The sequence below is a fragment of the Bombus flavifrons genome, chromosome 3 (genome assembly GCF_040668555.2).
Source record: "Bombus flavifrons isolate JBK064 chromosome 3, iyBomFlav1_principal, whole genome shotgun sequence".
In the NCBI taxonomy this organism is placed as follows: domain Eukaryota; kingdom Metazoa; phylum Arthropoda; class Insecta; order Hymenoptera; family Apidae; genus Bombus; species Bombus flavifrons.
Window position 1 is genome coordinate 6,002,766 of NC_138444.1, and position 13,646 is coordinate 6,016,411.

Below are 13,646 nucleotides of genomic sequence, written 5' to 3' on the forward strand. Positions count from 1 at the left end.
ATATTAGAAATATTTCTATTAATTCTTACAAAACTCTATAAGCCCCATAAAACCCCAAAATTTCTTTTTGACAAAGCATTCAATCAAAAATTATCAGCATCCGTTCGTTAATTTAAAAATCGTAATTAATTAATTCTTATAACTTTGTTCACATTATTCCTGAAATGACGTGAATAATATTCACCACGAAAGTATTAAAAACACAATGTATAGGGGGAAGATGTACATTTGTCTACTTCGTTACGAAACTTTAGATAAAAAGGGAGAAATAGTAGCTGTTGTCGTGGTTGCTCTGTATCGCGATTATGGGTAGTCTCCTTGTGCGTGGCAGAACGTATTATTTGGCAGCCCTTTGGCCGTGAGAAGCCGCGAACGCGTTCGCAGCTGAAATTATGTGCTCGTTTACTCCGAGGCCCCGTTATCATGCGAACAGTTATGACGCCGCGAGCCACCACCGTGTGGCAAAATTACATTTCCAATTCATGAAATGTCAGTTATACGGGACGTAGGATGACTGAACATGAACCTTCGCAACGCTATCTAACGAAAAGAGCACACAAAACCACTTCTTCTGCACACCTTTCCTTGGACCACGTGTTTCGAAACAATGAGGTCGTTTAATCGGATGCCTGTCCAATTTCGGTCGACTGATGTCGCTCTTGAAGTTTCCAAATTAGCTGTTTTGTGTTTGGAATAGTCGTCTGTTCTGATAGCATGTAGAATATAGAAGAGAATGATACCATGATTAGGTGAAACAACATCTCTTTTATTCTGCTTGTTAAATGATCGTTTCGATTAAAATTTTACAATTATCATGATTAATTTTTAAAGGCTTTTTATTTTATAATTTGTCTGATTGCTTGTATGTCGTATATGTATAGATGTCGTTCTAATAACACAAAATCACAATCAATCTTCTTCAAAACAGCAAATCTCCATAAAACTATAAATTATATAAAATAACAGGTATTTTAAATCTTCAAATATGTTAAGTTATTTACCAAAAAGGAGTATCTATTTACCAAATGAATATTTGTTATCTTTCTCAGAAAATGAAACAGTTTCGAATTTCTGGCTTCGCCGAAACGAGGGTTAACAAAATGCCAATAGGGTAAAATAAATTTTATCCTTCTTTATCTTTTACGCATGAATAAAGATAATGATCTCGAGTTATTGGAAAACGGTGCGCCCCGAAGTGAAGTTTTATACTTATAGCCGTCGATAACTATCTCGGGCAATATCGATAACTTTTACAGGAAGCAAATTACCGGATGGCATTTTCGAGATTCGATCATACGTCGGTATTAGTAATATTTTTTTTCTTACGGTCCAGGAAAAGATTCTGGCAAATCTCCTCGAAGGCTTTCATGGCATCGATAAGGTCCCAAATCTAAAAGACAAGAAAGATAAGGCCGCCTTAAGGTATGGATCTTCCAGAAGTCCATTTCAAAGGATTTCTTCTTTCCCTTCTTATCTGATTGAAAAATGATAAAAAGTGATTTTTATCTCTTCTATATCAGTGAATTAAAAAAGAAACTGTTATAAACGTCATGAAAATTTTCAATTTTTATAAAGAAATATTCTAATTTTAAATTCATTGCCATATTTAAATAAGTTTGACGAGCCATTCTGCTGCATATGGAATATCGTATAATTAATTATCAAGTATAAGAAATTTTCTATAAATGACGTGTATTGAATGTCATAAAAATGTATAATGAATCCTTAACATGCAATATATTTTGTTATTTTATTATTCGGTATAAAATTTTGGGTATTAAACTAACAGTAGTTATGTCTTTTTGACATTTCTACGTATAGGATTAATATCCTAATTCATAATACGTCGTGCCAAATTCTTTGACAACTTATAATAAGCATGTTTGTTAATAAACGCTAATTTATCGAAATGACAATTAAGCGGTGATATAGTCTATGAAGTAATCGAGTCATAATGGTTGTGTGCGTTTCTGAAGGATTTAAATGGAAGATAATTAGGCAAAGTTATAATCAAGCTGACCAGCGATTATGTCACGTAACGATCCATCAGATAAAGTGGAAACGAAGCGTCGGTTAAGCATATGAGCCGACGTTGCGTACACCATCGTATTTACTGGACGTTTATTGAACATTCTGAGGATTTGTTTACACTGCGGATTACGACGGTTCGCAAGCATACCGTCGTCATCCCTCTGTATACCAACAGTTGACACTACGCTCTCCTCCCAAGGCTTAATCTCATAAGATGCGGACAAATTGGCGCTGATTGGGTTGCAGGAACTCATCATTACGTTCGCTTCACCCGAATATTTTTATGTATGGATAAGGAATTAATCGAAAATATAAAAAGATAAATATATATGATATTTCGAAGAAACTATTATACAGTTATATAACACAACAGTTATACAACATTTGATATACATTAACGCAATAGAAAATTTGGAAAATGAATATATACTAGTTAAATGTGATTTCACATTGTACATTATTATAATGTAGAAATAGAATTCAATTCGAGTGACGCGCCCGTCTCTCTACTAGATATCGATCTATAATCGATTTATGTTACACTGCGCAGTTGATATGCGCAAGATTGCAAGATGGTAGCATTTTGTGCGCGTCTAGTTTTTGGTTTGTTGCAGTTATTAGTACCGTTAAGTGTATTTGTTTGTAAAGCTAGTACTTTTCCAAATAATTATTGTTAATAGAAATGTTCTTCAACAAGAATATCGGTCAATCAGTTTTCAACACAGGTTAGTTTTCTCTTTAGAAGTCTGATCTGTAAATATACTTAGGAAATTCTCAGAATGGTTAAATACAACTATTATTACAATTTTCCTTTACAGTGAAATCTCAAAGCTGAATGATATCAATACATTCTTCAATGAGAATATCAACGAAGCGACGAATATGAACGAATATGTAAAGTTTCCAGTACAGGTTAGTTTTCTCTTAAAAAATCTAATATGTACAATACATATATGCAATACATATGCACATACAAATATTTAGGAAATCCTCATGATGGTTAAATACAGGCATCATTAGAGAGAATTTTATTTTTATAACATAATTTTAACTACGAAAAACTAAAAGAAACAGGAATAAAGTTCAAAAATTCATATTAAAGATATTCTTTAGAGAAGGGGAAATCTTGTTGCATCTGTTAAGTTGCGTGAGAAGGTTCTTCAATTTCGAAATGGTAGACAGAACATTTTAAGGAGAATAGTATGGTGGAACAACCAAAACAGTAGAACGCTCACCAAAACGCGATCCATAATCGAAAGATAAATCTTACTGGCAGTACCGGCTAATCTTCGAAAGTTCTTTACTCTGCCGATAAATTTTTTCCCCGAGCGCACACAAACTTAAAGTGTACTCTGGCCGCGTCTCGCTAAAAGAAAATTAAGCTTAACGCCATCGCGTCCGAGATAAAAACATTCTTTTTGCCTGTAAAATTTAGTGTCTCGTTTTTAGAATGGTGATCGCGTATATACTCTTGTTCATAAGTATCGGAATGCTTTTTGATTTCGTATAAGATTCGATAATTCGTTTTAATCATCAAGCAATCGATTAACAGATCGTGATTTTGCATTCTGTAAAAATATTTCAAAACTATTTGTAAGAATCGCAAAAGGACGAGTAATGTTGAATGTAGGAACCCTTTATTTAGCTTAAGATTCTATGGTCTTTTCTATATTTGCATAAGTTTCAAATCTGATGATTAAAGGCTTTAATAAATTCTTGTAATTGTTCTAATACTTATAAACGAGTGTGTATCGCTGCAGTACTTGATACGACGTAACTTTTGCGCGATGCATCGTCTGTCTATTTACACGTTACTAACGTGATTTATCGAAGCTGTTAGTTAATTACCTGTCGCGAACTGACCGAAACCACAGACTCTTCGACTGGTGTGATTTCCCTTTATCTGTTCTTTTGGCTCATTCTAAAACGGGTAAGGTGTCTTCACTAATTTATGGTCGTACCAACTGCGAGTAGGAAGGCAGTTTAACGAGGAATCGCCGTGATTAAGCGGAAAAAAGATATTCATTTTGGCGAAAACTTTCATTGTTTGTCGCCTTTGATATATACGCGGGCAAAGGAAGTTACATAATGGCTGCGTTGGGTTTTGTTGCTTGATCGTGAGGCTTGTTTATAAGATGTTTGTAGGTAATTATTTGAGTAATTGTGAGTAATTTTATATTTCAGTTGCTCAAAAATATTTAATATTTCTAATCACCTACGTTACTAATGCATTTTTATTAAATCCAATGTATTTTTGAACTTCAGAAAAATGCAATTGCGTCGAGAATAACTGGAAAGAAGCAGGGTTAAGGTCACGATCGGCGACATTTCACGTTATAACATGGCATTCCGTGAAAACGAAAGGGAGAAGATGGGGGCAAAAACTAAAACTCCGCTGGCTTGGGTAGTGCATTATAGGTTTATGGTTTTGCGATGGCATTTGTAAGGTTTGCTCGGCTTGGTGAGTAAGTTCCACCAGCGAAACTCATCCCCAATGTTTGGGGTGGCGATGCTGCAAAGCGCGTCATTATCGTCATGATATATATACCCCGTGTGCCATTAATGCGTCTCGGACTTCCTTATTGAAAAATATTGGACTCATTCCGCATTAAATCAACGACTCGCCCTTCCCCTCGCTTCTATCTATCTTTTTCTTTTACTTTCACTTTCTGTCGCTTTCTGGGTCACCCATGGACTAGTTTCGTCACGCCACATATTTTCTGTCTAAACGCAGCAATTTCTAGGAAACTGTCTTTTTTGAAAGTTGGCAATGGCTAATTTTTTCCCATACTATAAATTGTATTCGTTGGTCAGTTGTTTGTGTAGTTTATGTCATGAGTTATTTATGAGATCGGTCGTATTTTGTTATAATTCAGTTGTACTCTGTTATTTATAAATAATTATGAATTAATTACGGAATTATTAAATCACTAAATAACATAAATAAAAATATCATCACTTATATTATAAAATTGACACACGAGTCAAATTTGGAATCAAAATGATATTGAAATAAAATGAAATATGTACTTGTTAGAAGCTTCTTGAATGCGAGGTATAGTATTTCTTATTTGAAAAGTGAATTCGAACCTTTCGAAGCTTCTTATATAAGCACGATTCAGTGCTGTATGAAAAGATATCGTGCGTTGAACGAGCAAAAGAAAGAAAGAAAGAAAGAAAAAGAAAAAAGTAGAGCAAAGAAGCGAATTTACTGGTAGTAGTTTTATTTGTAAGCCGTTCTGTTAGAACGGTGAATAATTAGGGAAGCCCGCTCATTATCAATGGTAACTTAACGAGAAATGGAGTTTTCGTTTCCTGTCTAGACAAACTGGCTTTCAAAGACGGAAGGCAAGAAAGTAAAACATTGGATAATCCGACATAAATCAGATCTTCGTCACGATTAGATCTCTCTCTATTCAATGGAAAATATTGTTTCATTCCTTCTAATAATGCTTCATCAGTAGGATATTTCGTACAATTTAATCGAATATTATGTGATATTATTAACACTTTTATCACGATATTAACACATACCTACATTATATTGTATGAATTGTGTTGTCAGTGATAATAAAAGTGTATTATGTTGTATTGTTGTATTGTTGTTTCGAGGTATTTGGAATTTTGTGTCCGGATATATTTAAAAATATTTCAATCGTGAGATCCTAATGCTTCTTGTAAACATCTTTTTGAATTATCTACGCTATTAGTATAAAAGAAATGTATTTCTTATTATGTAGTGCATTTTTCTTTTTTTTTTTTTTTTTTTAGTGTAATAATCAGATGTATGTTCTAAAAAGAATTGTAAGCAAAATTTAGTTTTTTCACGTGATCAAAGGGATCGATGACATTAACTTTTGTTTTTCTAACTGACGTTCACCATTAATAAGACAAGAGCAGCCGATAAATGAAAAGGTGATCGTTTAGGGTGTCTCGTCTGACGCATACGTACATACTCGTATATACAACGCACGTAAGTGTTAGTGCGATGGTAGCAGGCAAGCGGTTATCGCTTTGACAGTTCGCACAGTTCGAAATCCAATAAAAAGCTAATTGAATCTGTGACGCCACCTGACTTCACTAATGAAATTTCAAAGTACCAATTTCACGTTACACCGTTCTGGCCTACCTGATCGACGCTAGGGGTACCGACCGCTTTAGCAGTCGGTCGCACCGCTTAAATTCCCTAAATTGGAATAAAATGAGCTTCCAAACTTAAGTCGTTGCAATTCGTTTAGTTATAATTCTCGTGATTCCGCTATTGTTTATTTATGAAATCGATGAAATGTATTTTATTGGAATAATTGACATTTTTCGTTTAGGGATATTCTTAAGAATATATATTTATAGATTTTTAATAACAAACGGTTATTGAGGATTAGATAATCTGTATTTTGAAAGAAAACCAACAAGTTTGTCAGACTGTTATAGTTTATAGAAATTTTCATATTCTTTGATACTTTTACAAATCTTTTTCATATGTTTCGATAATAATGTATGATTTTAAATCGAAGAATTATTAGTGTTCAAGTTTATAGTCAGCTTATACATTTACAATTAAATTACACCAATATATTCTTTTATTAATTATGAGTCTTTTATTAAAACCAATAAAATTCACTTTCCTAAAATTTTCAATTGGTATTTTTAAATTATTGTAGAAAGTTGTTAGTAAGAGGGCGGGTAAGAGAAGCTCAAACACTTTGTATCCTCCCCTTTTATAAATAGTAAACGTGTCTAGTTCTTAGAAGGTTCCAGCAGCGTGTAGAAAATCGGTACAACACGGAGGAAAAATTTGTGGGTCGAACGTAGCAAAGGACTCCCTTGGGACCTTCCATCGCCTACAAGAAGATATGAATTTTTCTCTCGAAAAAAAAAACAGGAAAACGGGAACAGAGTAAAAACAAAAATACCTAAACAGAGAGAGAGAGAGAGAGAGGGAGAGAGAGAGAGAGAGAGAGGGAGAGAGAGAGAGAGGGAGAGAGAGAGAGGGAGAGAGAGGGAGGGAGAGAGAGAGAGAGAGAGAGAGAATAAGAAATAATAATTTGAGACGAAGTATCGTTTTAACTACTTTTGTATTCTTTTTATTTTAATTTGATTGTATCATATTGATAGCTTATTTTGATTTCAGGAATTTTATCTTCGTTACGATCAAGTAAATTATTTTCAAATAATTTTCTGTATTTTAGATAAATTTAGCTTTACAAATAAAATGACAAGTAACTTGAATTTTAAATATTCTACTTTGATTAATAACATAGTCGAAATGTATTACTTATGCGCGAAACATCGTAAAGAAATTGGCATTCTACGGTATGATTAATAATGACACAATAGAATTAGAAATTATTTGAGATATTTCAGGGAACATCTCTCCAAATGATTCTGTGAAAATAACAAATTATTTCATTTGATAATTAAATAATAAAACAATCTGCAGAGAAGTCATTTGTTTATTCAAATCACAACATTATTATTATATTACAAAATAACATGCAGTGAAACAAAATAATATGTTACTTAGATAATCGTTTCTCAAATATTCTATAAAAGTAACCCTAGGAAAGATAAAACTATAACGAGAAAAAACAGATGTAAGTTCGAGCGATATATATTTTAACAGCAAGCAGAAACTACGTCGTGTAGTCGCGATATTTTCAAGTAACCGTCTGAAATTATACGGGGTCCGAAAAGAAGGGGCCGCAATTACAGTTAAAAAAGTTTTTTGGGAAACAGGGGAGTTTAAGAAGTGACATTCGTCTCTGGAAATTAACCTCGGTCCGCACGTGTTCGCGATACGCAATGGTCGCCAGGTTTTTTAGCCGCACCATCCGGCGTGAAAAGGACGCGACATTAGGCACTGGCACAATGAAATAGAAGCTCCACCGCCCTAGCATCAAAAGATTTTCCCAAAAGTTTCCAGGAAATTATGTTCAGAGATACGTGTCCCTGCTACTGTCTCGCGACGGGATTTATAATCGCTGTGGAAGAAAGTTGCGGCACGCGACGAATTTCACTGATGTACTCTCCCTTACTGAGCATGTTTAGCGTGTTATTTAGCCGCACGCAATGATATTATGTTACGTGATGCGTATGAGAAATTAGAGAATGTTGAATATAACAGGTGCGATATGTGCAATTTAACTCATTAACCTTTCAACGCTTGAACTTTTCGAAATATATGAAGAGCGTATAAAGAGTAGTGACGATAAGTCTATTCAAATATTATAAAAGTATTTTACTTTATAAAAGTTCGTTGTACAAATCAGGAACTAAAGATATATTTTCTTTATTTAAAAAAGAAGATGGTCATAATGTTATGAATTTCCATGGACTTTCATAATTACAGTTTTAAAGGACGGGATTCAACAATTTTCAATTACTTGAAAAAAGTGGAAAACAAAATATTGCGATGGCGTAAAGTTGGTTCTTAATGGTCTAACTTCTTTCTTTCCTTTTACTTTTTTTACAGTGAGCAAAATCGCTGTTTATTACAGAATTTTCAAACAGAATAACGTTTCAGCATATTGGACATCTGCTCTAATTTTAATTAAAATATCATTAATACAGATCTTTCAATATTTTTATAGAATATCATCTCTATAAAACTTGGTATTTTAATCTATCGTTTCTATACGATAATACATGAATAAAAAGTTTTTATTTGGTCATACAAGTATTCTGTACTTTTTTAACATAATTATTATCCAATGTAACATATCACGTTTGGTTTTCTGTTTAAGCCTTAACGATGTACTACTTAGAATTAATTATATCTTGCTTTAGGCGCAATGGTTTTGTTTCTATCACGATGAAAACCCATCTTTGACACAAACACAGCAGTCCCGTGGGATATTAGGTTTTTCCGTAATTGCATTAAAACCAGAGTTGTGCAGCTGGAAAGTTGCGGATCACCACTAGCGAAACTGTTTCCTTCCGTACTCGATGATGTGCGGAAATGAACGGTGTTTCTAATTCAGCAATTTTAATTACCTCAAAGTACCAAATTTAAAGGCTCTCTAATACAATATGAAACATGAATATGATTTGGGAAATCTATGTTTTAAATAATTTTCATTTATAATTTCGTAATTAAATTACATTCTAGTAAAAATAGGCAAATATTCTGACATCTGTGAAAATTAACGCAGCTAATTTATACCTTGATACACTAAAAATATACTTCATTTGTATTAGAACGCTAGAAATAACAAAATAGCAGAATTGAACAAATATTACGTGTATAAAGAAAAAACCAGCTTCGTACGATTCAGTAATTTTCTTTTCTTCGGTAATTTTAATAGCATTAGGTTCTCTTCAGATCGAAACATGATTATATATATATATATATATATATACCTAGGTATATTTAGGTATATATATATACATGTCGGGGTGACGTTGTGGTTAGGATTGTGGGTGTTTAGTGAGTCTTCATTGAAATTAACCATCGTTGCGATATAATAAAGATACAGTTTATTAGCACAGGCACGGATGATACAAATTTGACAATCGACTACGGCGATTAGGTACTCGCGATACTAGTAACAATGGTCTCGGGTTCGATAACGAATCCACGGTCAACGGGATGATGAATGAACGTGCTCGCGAAGTCTAAGTCTGAACAATAATAATTCGTAAAGACGTTACTCCTTTAATCGATGAGATCGCGTGAAAGAATGCCTTTCCCGTCCCGATGATGCCACAGAGGAAAACTATATCGGGGTGTGTCTAAGGGCACGAGATCATCGGATTCGTCGAGGATAGTCTTCGTTCAGAGAGTAAGGGAAATTGGCGTTGCTGCTAATTGGTCAATTTCCATATCGGTGGTTAGAAAAGATGCTAGCCGCCCTCGAGGGAAAGTTGCTAGTGGGAGACGCCGTTCGTTGAAAGAAATAGATCTCCCCTATCTTCCCGTAGTTGAGACAAAGACTGTTTATCTGTTCGAAGGACTTTAGGTAACTAGATATTAGTGTTTATAACGGCCCTCGGGCTAGCTGATCACGTACTGTGGAGACACATCGACATCTGGCAATCATCTTACTCGAAGAATAGGAACTGCGTGTGGCCACGGGACAGAGACCGTTGGAATGTTTACTGTCGTGTGTCGCCAGAGATATTTCTTTTAAGGAGAGCTATAGAATTACTTCATACCTTTGTTAGGCAAAGCGTTCATCGCTTGACCGCGGGCACGTTGGCGACCGACTGTCGCCTCGAGCCCAAGCTCACTATCACAAATCTCGGACGATTACAATTAGGTTGAATAACTACAATTGTTTAATTACAGCTATAGTAGACTCTAGGTTACAATGTTGCGGGATTATCCAGCATTTCAGAGGCTCCGGTGTTCTTTCCTCTCCGACATATATATATATATATATATATATACCTAAATCAATTTTATCACACAATTTTAGACATTAGGAGTTGTTTGATCTAGTATTAATAAAAATCGTTCGAATGATGCACGTATGAAGACAAATTGTATCTAGATGCACTCGAGACGCAAAGGGGAAGCCACGTTCCTCTGAGTAGCGATGCTCGCCATGGGGGTGCGTGTAGAATGTCAAATGGGGATCCCCTGGTATTCGCAGATCGCCTAAATCACCGGTAAATGAAATTAATTTATCCGAGCCAATCTGTCGCGTCAGCGTTACGCTCGCTAGCCTCAGGGCTGTATGTACGCGTACGCGATGCATGCGACAGACAATATATTTGGCGCCCCTTGGCTACCGGTGCCGACCCATGTGACATTGTAATCCACCACCATTTCAGAGTTCATCCAGTCAGGTCTCTGGATAAAGGGCTCCCGTCATTTCCTGCGACTTGCGAATTCGATCACCGCGACTCGACCGTGAAAAACCTTGCGAACCCTTGTTCACCGTAACACCGACTATATTCTATCGTTCGATTCTATTCCTATGAGTAGGCTAGCCATGAGTATACCCATTTTATACCATTGAATGGTGTTTTTGTTGCAAATGTTTGAATTTCTGAAAATTTTAATTTATTTATTTTATATATTTTCGAATAGAGATTTACTTAACCATTGTTACAAGAAATATAGAAATGAGTTAAGATATTCAGAAATGCATAAATATACGATGTGTCTAACTAGTCGGTCAATTAATCAAACAATGAAACATTAGGTGAAGGTGAATTCATTATTATCTAAATTAACATAAATCTTTAAGTGACGAAATTATTTATTAATTATCTGATCTAATTAAAACATTAAATAGAAGGCACGTGCACACACAGAAATCTGCATATGTACATCCTTTAAATTTAAGATATTATAATAAAGTCCAATGAATTTTGTATTAACTGTATCAGGCTGTGAATCTTGTGAGTGTATATCGATCCTAGGAAGATTACTCGTTCACTTACACTTTCGGCTGTTCCATCCGTTCCTCGAGTCACGTGACGCGCAGCACGTGGAGAACGTCTCGCTTGTTTTGAAAGAGGGTGGCCAACGTGGACGCTTCCTTTGCATAAAAGCTCCGGAGTCAAAAGCATTCGGTGTTTTCCTTTCGAAACCGATTAATATTGCAGTAACAGCATGCGCATTATTCAGAGGATTATCCCTTTCGCTTTCGCTAGAGTGGTGCACTCATGCGTGTGTCTCTTCTCACCCTCGTCCACCTCCAACGTCCCCGTAATCCCCGTATGAAATTGTTATCAGGAGTGCTGTAAGACTGATATATGGTGGATACACGCATAATATGAGGGTTTCCAGACCCGTAGATATCCCGTAAAATTGTAACTTCGCGAATTATACGTTCCGTGCTGTTTCTGTGATTTTCTCTTTTTACTTTCCACCTTCTGGTAAACGATCGGGAATTTCGAACTTTTTGAACTGTTTAAAGAATTTACATGATTATTTATTATTCGATCTGTGTGATTGTTTTAAAATTGATTATCATTATTGAGACAAGGAACAAGCACGATAATAAAAATTGGTGATAAAGTAACAAGAAAGAATTGTTCGGTGATTTTGTAGAATTAAGAATATTTTAATTGGAAATAAACATGTACGAGTTAAAAGTTTCTTTTAAAAGTGAATCCCATTACAAAGGTTCAAACGAGGAACATTTAAGTGTAGATCATTAATATCATCCACTTTCATTTAATCAAGCTACTAAATCATTTAATAATAATAGCAACTGGATTTTAATGAAACAATCGGCCACGAGCCAGCAACTAACACAATCCTAAAATTCACAGAGCGTTCGAACCTCTTAGGTTCGCATTTATACGGATTACAGGTGAAACGGTTCGCGTGTGTTCGTAAGCGGGCAATTAAAATCGTGATAAATAGCATTCCCCGTCAGCGTATTCCAGCGTACTTGCCCATTAAGCAAATTAACGGAGAGAGAGGGCCACTCGATTTAAATCCAAACGGAGAATCGTTGCTCATATTGATTTCGCGAATAGAAAATCGTTTGGGGAGTATCGTTGCTGATAAAAATCGAGGCTCTCTTCCACTGCCTGGTGAACGCGAACTGTTCTTCTCCAACGTATTGCTCTCCACTTTCGTGGTTTCGAGGTAAACATCGAGCCCCGCGATTTAATGGCCATCATTTACATCGCCGGTCGAGAGCTGAGTAATTAAACCCATCCAAACTCGTTTTATACTGGTGCGCGCGGCTCCATTCGATGGACCACGATGGTTTCAGGCAAAGAGTGTTTGGGTTTATGGCCGGATTGTGAAGGGATTAGCAAACCGAATCCTTTTAAGGACTATAGACCATTATCTAGGAAAGGACTGTGATTCTTGATTTTGACGATTTTGGGCGACGCGACGACACGATCTCCATCTGTGAATATTTACAATCGTATGTTGCAACAATTTTTTAATAGGCAAAACGAATCTCTATTTAAGTTCTGTTTCATTATGCGCGTCCATAAAAGGATAAATTACGCATATAAATTGCAATCCATTATGCAATTTAATCACTACAACGTAGATTTTTCAATCTTCTCATAATACAATAATGTAATTTATACAGTGGTAAACTTTTCGAGTAATTTGTAACGTAAACATTTAGCTCATACAATAGAGTATACTTTTTAATGAATTAGCAGTTTGAATGTCGCGTGCAGACGCACGAGTAGGTAATGCTATTGGAGGAACAAAATAGGAAACGATGAACGTTCTGTGTTTAAGAGTGTTAATGGACAAATACGTAGTGCCTCTTTCTAAGGGGTTCTTAGGAAAAGGGCAGAAGGGATAGAAGAAAGTTAAAGTTTCTGACCCTGGGGGCTTTTCTGGTTAGCACGGTAGAGAGGAGAAGATAGGACTGTTGCCTATCTCTTGGGCCATGAATAAAAACACAATGGATTTGCTGCTCGTGCAAGTGTTTCCGAATGAAACTGCGCAACTAATTAAAAGTTCACACCATTACCGCGGCTAATGATACTAAGGCTGTATTATTAATCTGGCTTTTCGTTTTCTCGTTTTCGTGTTGTTGCTTGAAGGCTAGGTTACGTTAGGGACGTTGTTACGAGTACAGCTTAGGAATTTATTTCCTCAATGTTTATAGTATCGTGCGATAATTGTAGAAGATTTTAACCAACTAAATTGGAATTCTTTCTATTTTTCTCTCTGTCGT

The 13,646-nt window shown here is 35.4% G+C and overlaps 1 long non-coding RNA gene across 3 annotated transcripts in view; it reads left to right on the plus strand.

Moving 5' to 3' along the window:
- The first annotated feature begins 2,532 nt into the window (after nucleotides 1-2,532).
- LOC138190200 (uncharacterized) overlaps nucleotides 2,533-13,646 on the plus strand; it is a 117,365-nt gene continuing 106,251 nt past the window's right edge. For 2 of the 3 annotated variants that reach the window (XR_011176230.1, XR_011176231.1), the window contains exons 1-2: nucleotides 2,533-2,756; nucleotides 2,850-2,943. This is a non-coding gene — a long non-coding RNA (uncharacterized LOC138190200). Of the gene's footprint in view, nucleotides 2,757-2,849; nucleotides 2,944-3,015; nucleotides 4,177-4,296; nucleotides 5,607-13,646 lie in introns of those variants that run through there. The other variant, XR_011176229.1, reaches the window with a different exon arrangement.